We start from the raw sequence: 13,317 nt of genomic DNA, 5'->3' as shown, positions 1-13,317 counted from the left end.
TGTCTTTTTCTTTCTGGAGGGAAAAATGGGCTGCAGTTAGTGTAGCTACCATCCTTCAAGACTTGGGTGAAAGGTTTCCTGGCCCAGACGGTTCCCAATCACCTGCTCTACACAGACCAGGCATGTTGGGTCCTGCTGAAGCCATTTTCTAGTTTACTGTCCAGGCCCGGAGGGCAATTGTTGTGAGTACACAGTATCCCTAGTCCTGATCTATCTTGGATGTGTGGAGGAGAATGAAGGGTTGGAACAACTGTGGGGTTCTCTGGCCTGGACTACTCTTAGGGGGATCCCAAAGGTTCCTTCTCCAGACTCCCCCTCCCAACCGCCCTAAGGGGTATCCAGGGTGATCAGTTGTTGAATGGCACTGAGGGAAAGTGCCAATTACTTTTGCCTCCATATGGGTCTCACAACACTCCCCCACATCCACTCCCTCCTGGATGTTCCCCTTTACTCGCTGATCAGACATTAGGAATTCAGATAGTATGATCAAGAAAAAGACATGGGAGAATTAGTAAGAAAATGCCCAGATTACCTTTGTTTGCATAGTTAGCCTTCACTAGTTTGTTTAAAAATTTCCTGTGCTTAAATGTGCTCACTGTGTTCTAAGCTGCAGGGGAAGGTATTTTATATCAACCCCTCCCTTACGTCCCTCGGAGAACAGGGTATTATATGCGTAACAACCAGTAGATGTCCCCTCACCCTCTGGAGATTCCTTTAGTCTACAGAAAATAGGCAAGGAGATGTACAATTTTTCTTTTGTCATGGGTCTCTCATAATTAGGAATTTATAGTGGCAGGGAGGAAAGCCATAATGCCCTTAAGTCTGAATCCTCCAAGGGCCTCTAGCATAGGGCAAATTAGGATCCCAGCACTTTGCTGAAGAAGGCCAGAAAGAACATTGGCAAAGCCAGGTAGTGAGAGACAGGTTTTTCTGGACTGTCTGGAAGTTCAAACTTAGGGAGAAGCCCCTAAAAATGGTCTTCAGCATGGGTGCCTGTGGTCTATTTTTTCTATTCTTCACTCAATACTATTAACAGTATTGCCAGGTTCACCACTAGCCTGCATACTGAAAAACTGGGACAAATTTGACCCACAGACACTCAAGAAAAAGCACCTAATTTTCTTCTGCCATCAGGCCTGGCCTCAATACAAACTCTCTGATGGAGAATCCTGGCGGCCAGAGGGAAGTATAAATTTTAATACCATTTTACAGCTTGATAGATTTTGCAAAAGGGAAGGAAAATGGTTTGAGGTTCCATATGTTCAGGCCTTCTTTACCCTAAGGGAAAACCCCAAATTATGCCAGCAATGTAAAGTAGACTTAGCCATAACCATTGCCATAAAGGAGGAAAACCTTAAGGAATCACCTACTGAGGAAAAGGAATCATGGGGACCACCCACCCCAAGGCTCCATTTTCTGCTAATGTCCATCAGCAGGCTTCCTGTTCTCCATACCCTGGCCTTTCTCCATCCACCCTGACAGACAGATCAAATATCTCCAGGAGATGCCAGGAAGAGAATTTGGACCAGTTAAAGTAAACACCCCCTTCTCCCTCCAAGACCTAAGAAAGATAAAAATGAACTTAGGGAGATTTTCAGAGGATCTAGATGAATATCATGAGGTATTTCAAAACCTATGTCAGGTGATTGACCGTACCTAGAAAGATATTATACTGTTAAACAGACTTTAACCTCCAATGAGAAGGAAGCCACCCTAAAAGCCGCTGAACAATTTGGGGATGACCTACACCTTGCTCATGCCCCAGGAGCCCAAACTAGAAGCAAACCCAACTATCCATTGGGAGTACAGGCAATTCCCAGAATTGATCCTGACTGGGATTCAAATGATGAACAGGATGCTTGGGAGATTAGACATTTCCAAATATTAGTCCTTGAGGCCCTTAAGAGAATCAAACAAAAGCCTATTAACTATTTCAAAGTCTCTGAAATTATACAAGGTCCCCAGGAAAGCCCAGCTATTTTCATGGAGAAACTCAGGGAAGCAATGAGAAAATACACCACCTGGATCCTGAATTCACAGAGGGCCACCTACTTTTAAAGGACAAATTTATCATTCATCTGGCCCCAGACAATTGGAGAAAATTACAAAAATTGGCATATGGTCCTGATTAACCCTTACATGATATCCTCTGACTTGCAACTTCCATTTTTTATAATCGAGATCATGAAGAAAAAAAGGAAAGAGAGTGTAGACACAAGAAAAATGTTGAAGTGCTGGTCTTAGCCCTAGGAGGAGTACCCTTCCCTGGTGAAAAAGTAGGAAAGTAGAGTGTACCACAGGCCATGAAAGGGATTTGTTTCTGTTGTGGAGAAGAGGGACATTTCAAACCGGAATGCCCATAAGCCAAATGACCACCTCCAAAACCCTGCCCTAAATGTCAAGGCAATCAATCATCGGAAAAGTGGCTGTCCTCAGGGGCATAGGACCTCAAGGCCAGACTCTTCCACAAAGGCCTGATGGGGCCCAGGGTCAATTATAATGACTCCTATAACTCCTATCACTAAGAATGAGCCCCGGGTATGCTTCCCCATAGGGAGCCAAGACGTCAACTTCCTCTGAAACACTGGCGCCAATTTTTCCCTACTCACCTCTTATCCCAGACCTCTTTCCTCTAATACTAAAATGGTGCAAGGGGTGTCTGGATGGCCTATTACCAGAAAGTTTACTCCCCCACTAAGTTGTGAGTGGGATGGGATGATGTTTTCTCATCCTTTTCTGATAGTCCCAGAATGTCCTACCCCTTTATTTGGAAGGAACTTACTATCAAAACTTCAGACTTCCATTACAATGAATTTGGGACCACTGGGACCATTATGTTTACTTCTATTAGAATGTGATATAAACCCTGAAGTATGGACCACTGAAAGCAAAACTGGGTGGGCAAAAATACAATCCCAATTAAAATAATATTAAAGGACCCCTCTGTCTTTCCACATCAAAGACAATACCCGCTATGCCCAGAAGCAAAAAAAAAGGGCTTATTAAAGATCATTCAAAACCTCAAACAGCAGAAACTTTTGGTAGCCTATAACAGCCCATATAATACACCCATTTTGAGAATTCAGAAGCCAAATGGGGAATGGAGTCTAGTCCAAGACTTTAGAATAATTAATGAAGCAGTTTTTCCCCTCCACCCAGTAGTTTCTAATCCCTATACTCTGTTATCTGAGAGCACAGATAAGTGCTGCTTGGTTTACTGTGTTAGACTTAAAAGATGCCTTTTTTTGCATACCTCTAGACTCTCAATCTCATTATCTGTTTGCCTTTGAGGTACCAGATAGTGGATCTCAATTAACCTGGACAGTACTGCCCCAAGGATTTAAAGATAGCCCTCACTTGTTCAGACAAACTCTAGCTAAGGACTTAACGAAATTCAGAGATAAAAAATCTATAGTTTTATGTAGATGACATCCTTTTATGTGCCTCCACCCAGGAGGAATGTCAAAAAGTTACTACAGAACTCCTAAACTTCTTAGCCAATCAGGGTTATAAAGTCTCAAAAAAGAAACAACTGGTTCAATATTTAGGATTACAACTGCTCAAGGAACCTGCAAACTAGGACAGGAAAGAATAACCCCCATAGGACAATATCTTCTATCCCAGACCATAAGGCAACTCAGAGGCTTCCTAGAGATAACTGGATACTGCAGGTTTTGGATTCTTGGGTATGGGGAATTAGCTAAGCCTCTTTATTTACAGCCTCCTTAAAGAAATTCTACACCAAAGAACAACCACCCTGATATGGGAACCAGAACATATTAAAGCCTTTAAGACATTAAAAAGGTGCCTTACTCCAAGCTCCTGCCCTCACTTTACCTACTGAAAAATAATTTAACCAGTTTGTCACTGAAATAGGAGGAATAATCATAGGAGTGGTCACACAAAAGAACAGACCTGCTCAACAGCCAGTAGCTTATCTTAGCAAGGAACTTGACATGGTGTCTCAGGGATGGCCCCACTGTTTGCCAGTAATTGCAGCTGTAGCCCTACTAGTCCCTGAGGCACTCAAACTCACCCTGGGAAGAGACCTTATTGTCTACACTTCCCATGACCTCTCAGGAATTTTAAACACAAAAGGAGGACTATGGTTCTCAGATTGTCACCTTCTAAAATATCAGGCTTTACTTCTGGAAGGACCCATAACTCAGGTAAGGACTTGCTCTAATTTAAACCCAGCCACTTTCCTCCCAGAAACATTAGAGGAAATTCTTGAACATGACTGCCAACAGGTCCTAGATAAGAATTACTTAGATCAAGAAGATCTTCAAAATCTTCCCCTGTCTAATCAAGACCTCACCATGTTCACTGATGGAAGTTCCTTTATGGAACAAGGAGAACACAAAGCTGGATATGCTGTGATGACTCTACATGACACCTTAGAGGCACAATCTTTGCCCCCAGGTACAAGTGCACAAATTGCAGAACTGATAGCCCTAACAAGAGCCCTCGAACTGGGGGAACTTCTATAAAAAATATGAACAGACATTAAAACTATTAGAAGTTGTTCATTTACCCAGAGGTAGCAGTAATCTACTACCCAGAACATCAGAAAGGAATAGATGAAATAGCAGAAGGTAACAGATGAGCAGATCAACAAGCCAAAGAGGCTGCTAAGGGAACTTTATAATAAATGACAACCTTAGCCTCTGTAATATGAACAGCCCCCCAGACATAAGACCTCAATACACTCAGGAAAAAACACAGCAGCCTTTATCTAGAGGGGTAGTCTCTTACCTTCTGGGTAGATTCAAATGGAAGATAACAAACTTTACTTACCTGCTAATTCCCAATGGAAGATTTTACACACCCTACATTAATCTTTCCATCTGGGAAAAGAAAATACTCTCAAATTAGCTCAAGAGATGTTTGAAGGAAAACATATTTCAAAAACAATCCAACAAACAGTCAAAGCCTGTGAGACATGACAGAAAAATAACCCACTTAACTGTGCCCAAAAGCCCCCAAGATTACAAAGGACAGGGCAATTCCCTGGAGATCACTGACAACTTGATTTTACTCACATGCCTAAGAGCAATGGATTCCAATATTTATTGGTCATGGTAGATACCTTTACTGGATGGACTGAGGCCTATGCCTCCTGGACTAAACAGGAAGAAGAAGTAGTCAAACCCTTATTATAGGAAATAACTCCTCAATTTGGGCTGCTCCACAGCCTCCAAAGTGACAATGGAGCTGCTTTCAAGGCAGCTGTCATTCAGGGAGTATTCAAAGCTCTAGGCATAAAATACCATCTCCATTGTGCATGGAGGCCTCAATCCTCAAGAAAGGTAGAAAAGACTAATGACACCCTAAAGGGACATCTAAGAAAACTCACTCAAGAAACCCACTACCCATGGCCTAAAATGTGCCCCTGGCCCTACTTAGAATGAGGAACACTCCCAAAACATTAGGGCGCAGTCCATTTGAGCTCTTATACCAGAGACCATTATTACTAAGGAATGATATCCTTAAAGATCAAGAAACTGCAAATTTAGTGGTTCATATAACAAAGTTGGTCAAGTTTTAAACTGAAATCTCTAAATATCCCATATCTAGGCCAATCACTTCACCTCTATATGAGCCTGGAGATCTAGTTATGATCAAGACCATAACTTCTAATTCTCCAAAATTAGACCCTATTTGGAAAGGACTTTTCCTATAATATTATCTATCCCCCCCTGCAGTAAAAGTGCTGGGACAGGAAAACTGGATTCACAACCTTTGAGTTAAAGCCTACCATCCTGAGTCGACTTGGGACTTGGGACTTGGGACTTCTTCCCAAGGAACTGAGGAACGATACTCCTGCACTCCAATAGAAGACTTAAAATATCTCTTCTGCAGAGACAATGGTGATATGTAAACTTTTCTTCCGCTCTTTATTACTGTAGACAAATCCACTGAAACTAACTCCTTTCTAAATTGGGCCCAACAGTATGCCACTAGGTTATAAAAAGATAATTGCTGGATATGTGGACTATTACCCTTTTCCAGCACCTCTGTAATACCCTTGTGGGTATATCCTTTACAGGGAGGTGACTGAATAAATTTACAGTCCTTAATATTAGAACAAAAGGAAGAAAGACCTTCTGTACAAACTGCTACTCATGCCAATAAGTTTATGGCCTATATATGAAACCCTATCACTACCAGGTCATGGAAAATTTTCACTTTAGAGCAGACCAACATTCAAACTTCCACCACTGTTAAGTCACATATAGGTCCATCCACTTATAACTCTTCACCATCACCACCAACATGTCACAGATATAAGGATGGTTATTATCAGGTTTGTGATGGATATTTAAGGCTTACACCCACCATTGGGCATCTAAACAAAAAAGCCCCAATCTGTTGGGAACAACATAACAATACATATGACAAATCTAGCAATGTGACTGACATCCTTTTTTTTTTTCCTTCTTCTTCTTCTTTTTTTTTTTTTTGGCAGTGCTGGGGATTGAACCCAGGGCCTTGTGCTTAGGAGGCAAGAACTCTACCAACTGAGCTACATCCCCAGCCCTGTGACTGACATTCTTAAAGATTTACACTCTCAGATAGAGGCCATGTCCTCCCCAGACTTGTCACAGGGAGAAATTCCTAGTGTCTGGTTCTCTGGATCTTCCTGGTGGAAAACATTATTAGTCTCTATCATCATCATCATGTTCATTGGTGTGTTCCTATGCTGTGGCATTTAATGTTGCATAATTTTCTATAATAAATTCAGACTAACACTTCTCCTTGATTAGTCATCTTATTGCTCTACCTCTGACCATACTAAAATTTATGAGAGGGTAGATGACTCAGTATAATTTGTTCTACTGTATTTTCAACCTCTCTACTTGGCAATAGATCATCTCCATTTGAATTTTTCCATGGGAAATTCAAACTCAAAATGTCCAAGGTGAAATGTATCTCCCATTACATTCTTTATCCCATCCATATATCAGCATTCAAGGTTTTAACCTGCTTCCATCTAGTTGCACAAGTGAGTCTTAGGATTATTCTTGATTCTTTTAAATTCATTGTTTTTAAATATATGTGACAGTAGAGTGTATTTGAACATATTATATACACATGGAGTAAAACTTATTAGGATCCCATTCTTGTGGTTTTACATGACATGGAGTTAAACTGGTGGTGTATTCATTTATGAACATAGGAACGTTATGTCTGATTCATTCTGCTATTTTTCCTATTCTATCTCACCTCCCTTCCCTTCTCCTTTCTCTAATCCAATGAACTTCTATTCTTTCCACTCCCCCTTATTGTATGTCAGCATTAACATACCAGAGAAAACATTTGGCCTTTGGTTTTCTGGGATTGACTTATTTTTTTAAAGATCTTTTTTTTTATTGTAAACAAATGGGATACATGTTGTTTCTCTGTTTGTACATGGCGTAAAGGCATACCATTTGTGTAATCATAAATTTACATAGGGTAATGTTGTTTGATTTATTCTGTTATTTTTTCCCTCTCCCCCCACCCCTCCCACCTCTCTTTTCCCTCTATACAGTCCTTCCTTCCTCCATTCATGCCCCCCTCCTTATCCCTAACCCTAAACCTAACCCTAACCCTAACGCTAACCCCTCACACCCCCCCATTATATGTCCTCAGCCGCTTATCAGCAAGATCATTCGTCCTTTAGTTTTTTGAAATTGGCTTATCTCACTTATCATGATATTCTCCAACTGCATCCATTCATCTGCAAATACCATAATTTGATTCTTCTTTATGACTGGGTAATATTCCAATGTAGACCACAGTTTCCTAATCAATTGATCAATAGAAGGGCATCTAGTTTGGTTCTACAATCTAGCTATTGTAAATTGAGCAGCTATGAACATTGATGTGGCTGTATCTCTGTAGTATGCTGAATTTAAGTCCTTTGGGTATAGGCCAAGGAGTGGGATAGCTGGGTCAAATGGTGGTTCCATCCAAGCTTTCTGAGGAATCTCCATACTGCTTTCCAGAGTGGTTGGACCAATTTGCAACCCCACCAGCAATGTATGAGTGTACATTTTTTTTTCCCACATCCTCGTCAACAAGTGTTGTTGCTTGTATTCTTGATAATCACATTCTAATAGGTGTGAGATAGAATTTGGGTAGTTTTGGTTTGCATTTCTCTTACTACTATAGATGTTGAACATTTCTTCATATGTCTGTTGATTGCTTGTAGATCTTCTTCTGTGAAGTGTCTGGTCATTTCCTTACCCCATTTGTCAATTGGGGTTATTTGAATTCTTGGCGTAAAGTTTTTTGAGTTCTTTATAGATTCTGGAGATTAGTGCTCTATCTGAAGTATGAGTGGCAAAGATTTTCTCCTACTCTGTAGGCTCTGTCTTCACATTGTTGACAGTTACCTTTGCTGAGAGAAATCTTTTTAGTTTGAACCTATCCCAATTCTTGATTCCTGCTTTTATTTCTTGTGCTTTGGGAGTCATGTTAAGGAAGTCTGGTCCTAAACCGACATGATGAAGATTTGGACCTACTTTTTCTTCTCTAAGGTTCAGGGTCTCTGGTCTGATTCTGAGTTCCTTGATCCATTTTGAGTTGAGTTTTGTGCAGGGTGAGAGATAGGGGTTTACTTTTATTCTGCTGCATATGGATTTCCAGTTTTCCCAGCACCATTTTTTGAAGTGACTATCTTTTCTCCATTGTATGTTTTTAGCACCTTGCCTAGCATGAGAAAATTGAATTTATTTGGGTTTGTGTCCATGTCCTCTATTCTGTACCATTGATCTACCTGTCTATTTTGGTACCAATACCATGCCGTTTTTGTTTCTATTGCTCTGTAGTATAGTTGAAGGTCTGATACTGTAATACCACCTGCTTCACTCTTCCTGCTAAGGATTGCTTTAGCTATTCTGGATCTCTTACTCTTCCAAATGAATTTCATGATTGCTTGCTCTATTTCTGTGAGGTATGTCATTGAGATTTTAATTGGAATTGCATTGAATCTGTATAGCAGTTTTGGTAGTATGGTCATTTTGACAATATTGATTCTGCCTATACAGGAACATGGGAGATCTTTCCATCCTCTAAAGTTTTCCTTAACTTCTTTCTTTAGTGTTCTGTAGTTCTCATTGTAGAGTTCTTTCACCTCTTTTGTTAGACTGATTCACAAGTTTTTTTCTTTTTGAGGATATTGAGAATGGGGTAGTTTTCCTAACTTCTCTTTCAGAGGATTCATCACTTATGAATAAAAATGCATTAGATTTATGAACATTGATTTTATATCCTGCTACTTTACTGAATTCATTTATGAGTTCTAGAAGTTTTGTGGTGGAATTTTTTGGGTACTCTAAATATAGAATCATGTCATCAGCAAATAGGGATAGTTTGAATTCTTCTTTTCCTATTTGTATCCCTTTAATTTCTTTGATCTGTCCAATTGTTCTGGCTAGAGTTTCAAGGACGATATTGAATAGAAGTGATGAAAGAGGGCATCCCTGCCTTGTTCCAGTTTTTAGGGGGAATGCTTTCAGTTTTTCTCCATTTAGAATGATATTGTCTGTGGGCTTATCATAGATAGCCTTTAGAATGTTGAGGAATGTTCCTACTATTCCTATATTTTCTAGTGTTTTGAGCATGAAGGGGTGCATTGTTTTATCAAATGCTTTTTCTGCATCTATTGAAATAATCATGTGATTCTTGACTTTAAGTCTGTTGATGTGGTGAATTACATTTATTGATTTCCTGACATTGAACCAACCTTGCATGCCGGGGATGAAACCCACTTGATCATGGTGCACTATCTTTAATATGTTTTTGTATGCAATTTCCTAAAATTTTGTTAAGAATTTTTGCATCTATGTTCATTAAGGATATTGGTCTGAAATGTTCTTTCCTTCATGTGTCTTTGATTTGGTATCAGGGTGATATTACATTCAAAGAATGAGTTTGGAAGAGTCCCCTACTCTTCTACTTTATGGAATATTTTGAGGAGAATTAGAATGAGCTCTTCTTTGAAGGTCTTTCAGAACTTGGCTGAGTATCCATCTGGTCCCAGACTTTTTTTGATTGGTAAGCTTTTGATGATTTCTTCTATTTCATTGCTTGAAATTGATCTATTTAAATTCTGTATGGTCTCCTGATTCAGTTTGGGTGCATCATATGTCTCTAGAAACCTGTTGATGTCTTTGAGATTTTCTATTTTGTTGGAGTATAGATTTTCAAAATAGCTTCTAATTATTTTGTATTTCAATCATGTCTGTTTTGATATTTCCTTTTTCATCCCAAATTTTAGTAATTTAGGTTTTCTCTCTCCTTCTCTTTGTTAGTGTGGCTAAATGCTTATCAATTTTGTTTATTATTTTCAAAACAAATTTTTTATTTTGTCAATTTTGGATTGTTCCTTTTGTTTGAATTTCATTGATTTCAGTTCTGATTTTAACTACTTCCTGTGTTCTACTACTTTTGGTGTTGATCTGTTCTTCTTTTTCTTGGGCTTCAAGCTGTAATCTTAGGTCATTTATTTGTAGACTTTTCCTTCTTTTATTGGATGTGCTCCGTGAAATGAATTTTCCTCTTAGTGCTGCTTTCATCATGTCCCAGAAATTTTGATATGTTGTATCTTTGTTCGTGTTTCCTCTAAGAAACTTTTTGTTTCCCCCCTGATATCTTCTGTTATCCATGCATCATTCAATAGTGTATTATTTAATCTCCAGGTGTTGGAGTAGGTTCTGTTTTTTTTTTTTTTTTGTCATGTATTTATAATTTCCTTCCATTATGATCTGAAAGAATATAATGTAGTATCTCTAGCTTTTTGTATTTACTAAGTGTAGCTTTGTGGCATAAAATATAGTCTATTTTAGAGAAGAATCCATGTTCTGCTGAGAAGAAAGTGCATTTGCTCATTGATGGATGGAATATTTTAAATATGTCTGTTAAGTCTAAATTATCAATTTTGTTATTGAGTTCTGTGGGTTTTTTTTTTTTTTCAATTATTGTTAGGAAGATCTGTCCAGTGGTGACAGAGGTGTGAAAATTTCACCTGGTATTATTGCATTGTGGTCTGTTTGGTTCCTGGAATTGAGAAGGATTTGTTTGACATACATGGATGAGCCATTGTTGAGGCATAAATATTTATGACTATTATGTCTTGTTGATTTATGCTGCCCTTGAGCATTATGAAATGGCCTTCTTTATCCCTTCTAACTAATTTTGGCTTGAAGTCTGCTTTATTTGAAATGAGGAAGGACATCCCCACTTTTTTACTGAGTCCATATGCATGGTATGTTTTTTCCCATCCTTTCACCTTTAGTCTGTGGGTATCTCTTTCTATGAGATGAATCTCTTGAAGGCAGCATATTGTTGGGTCTTTCTTTTAATCCAATTTGCCAATCTATGTCTTTTGATTGATGAGTTCAGATCATTAACATTCGGAGTTATTATTGAGATATGATTTGTAATCCTGTTCATTTTGGCCTATTTTTGGTTTTTAACTTGACTTGGTTTCTACTTTAATTTAGCTATTCATTTAGGGTAGTTCTTCCCATTTGTGATTTACATTGTTTCTTTTCATTTCTTCTTCATGGCATACTTTGCTTAGAATATTCTGTAGTGCTGGCTTTCTATTTGTAAATTCTTTTAGCTTTTGTTTTTCATGGAAGGATTTTATTTTATCATCAAATCTGAAGGTAAGTTTCGTTGGGCATAAGATTGTTGGTTGGCTTCTATTTTATTTCAGAGCTTGAAAAATGCTGTTCCAGGCCCTTTTAGCTTTTAGGGTCTGTGTTGAGAAATCTGCTGATATCCGTATTGGTTTCCCCCTGAGTGTAATTTGATTTTTTTTTCTCTCAAAGCCTTTAAAATTCAATCTTTATTTTGTATGTTAGGCATTTTCATTATAATGTGCCTTGGTGTGGATCTGCTCTAATTTTGTACATTTGGTGTCCTGTAAGCCTCTTGTATTTGATTTTCCATTTCATTCTTCAGATTTGGGAAATTTTCTGTTATTATTTCATTGAATAAATTGTTCCTTCCTCTGGTTTGTATCTCTGTGCCTTCCTCAATCCCAGTAATTCTTAAATTTGGTCTTCTCATGATATCCCATAATTCTTGGTGGTTCTGTTCATGATTTCTTACCATCTTCTCTGTTTGGTCAGCTTTCTTTTCAAGATTAAATAATTAGTCTTCAATGTCTGAGGTTCTGCCTTTCAGGTGACCTAGTCTATTGGTTATGCTTTCTATGGAGTTTTTAAATTGGTTTATTGTTTCCTTCATTTCAAGGATTTCTGGGTTTTTTTTTTCAGGATCTATCTTTATTGAAATGATCTTTTGCTTCCTGCAGTTGCTCTTTTAACTGTTTATTTGTATGATCATTCAATGACTGCATTTGCTCTCTTATCTCATCATTTGCTTGTCTGATCATTTTAGTTATGTACATTCTGATCTCCCTTTCTGACATGTCTTCTGCCATACTGTCATTGGATTTTATTGATGTAGCATCTAGGTGTGTTTGGGACACTTTCTTCCCTTGTTTTCTCATATTGTTCATGTATCTTCCCCTCTAGGAGTACAAATCTGAGGTATTGCAGTTCCCCCCCTATAGACTTATAGTGTCCCTGCAGGTTTCCAGTACCTCACCTTAAAGTGAGAGATCAATATTAGCAGCACCCAATACAAAAATATGCATCATTAAATCAAATAGCCCCTATGAAGATGTTAACAGTATTGTCTTTATAAACAAAGAGCATGATCGATTATTATCTACAGTTTAGCCAATAGGTTTGGAATAAGAAGTATGATTTCTAGGGGGACAAAGATGATGGGGCGGGGTGTAGGATATGATGTTAATGAGAAAAGAAGTGAGTCTATAGAGGTACTATATTGTAGGAGTAGTGAAAACAGAAGTAAAGAGAATGGTTGTTAGCATGTGAAAAGGGAGAAAGAGTCTCCAAGGAGACAGATAAGAGGAAAGTAGGATGGGAGAAAATAGCAATAAAAGAAAAGTAGGAATAATAGTAGGTATAATAGGAATAATTATAATATTGCTATTAATAAAAAATCTACAATAAAACTATACAGTACAGTTCAAACCTCCTAGTCTTCAGTAGCTTGATGTGTGGGAGGAACTTGATAATGCCATGACCAAAGAAGGGTGCTGCCTCTCTAGAGATGGTAGTCTCCAGGTGGGGCATAATCCCTGCTAGTGGGCAGAGGCACATCCATGTGTTGACAGATGGTCAACTGCAGTGCAGGCACTAAACCTTGGGCTGGGGTCAGGCTGAACTGGACCTGGGTCTCTGGGCTGGCCTACCCAGAGCAGAAGTCTCACCTGGCAGCTCTGGGCTG

At 38.8% G+C, this 13,317-nt stretch overlaps 1 long non-coding RNA gene across 1 annotated transcript in view; it reads left to right on the top strand.

The window, feature by feature from the left end:
* The window catches only part of LOC306650959, a 262,319-nt gene that overhangs the window by 76,799 nt on the left and 172,203 nt on the right, over positions 1-13,317 (top strand). The window contains exon 2 of the long non-coding RNA XR_013761070.1: positions 9,066-9,111. This is a non-coding gene — a long non-coding RNA (uncharacterized lncRNA). The remainder of the gene's footprint in view (positions 1-9,065; positions 9,112-13,317) is intronic.

The sequence above is a fragment of the Sciurus vulgaris genome, assembly GCF_902686455.1.
Source record: "Sciurus vulgaris genome assembly, chromosome: X".
Lineage (NCBI taxonomy): Eukaryota > Metazoa > Chordata > Mammalia > Rodentia > Sciuridae > Sciurus > Sciurus vulgaris.
This window is presented reverse-complemented; position numbering and strand designations above follow the sequence as displayed.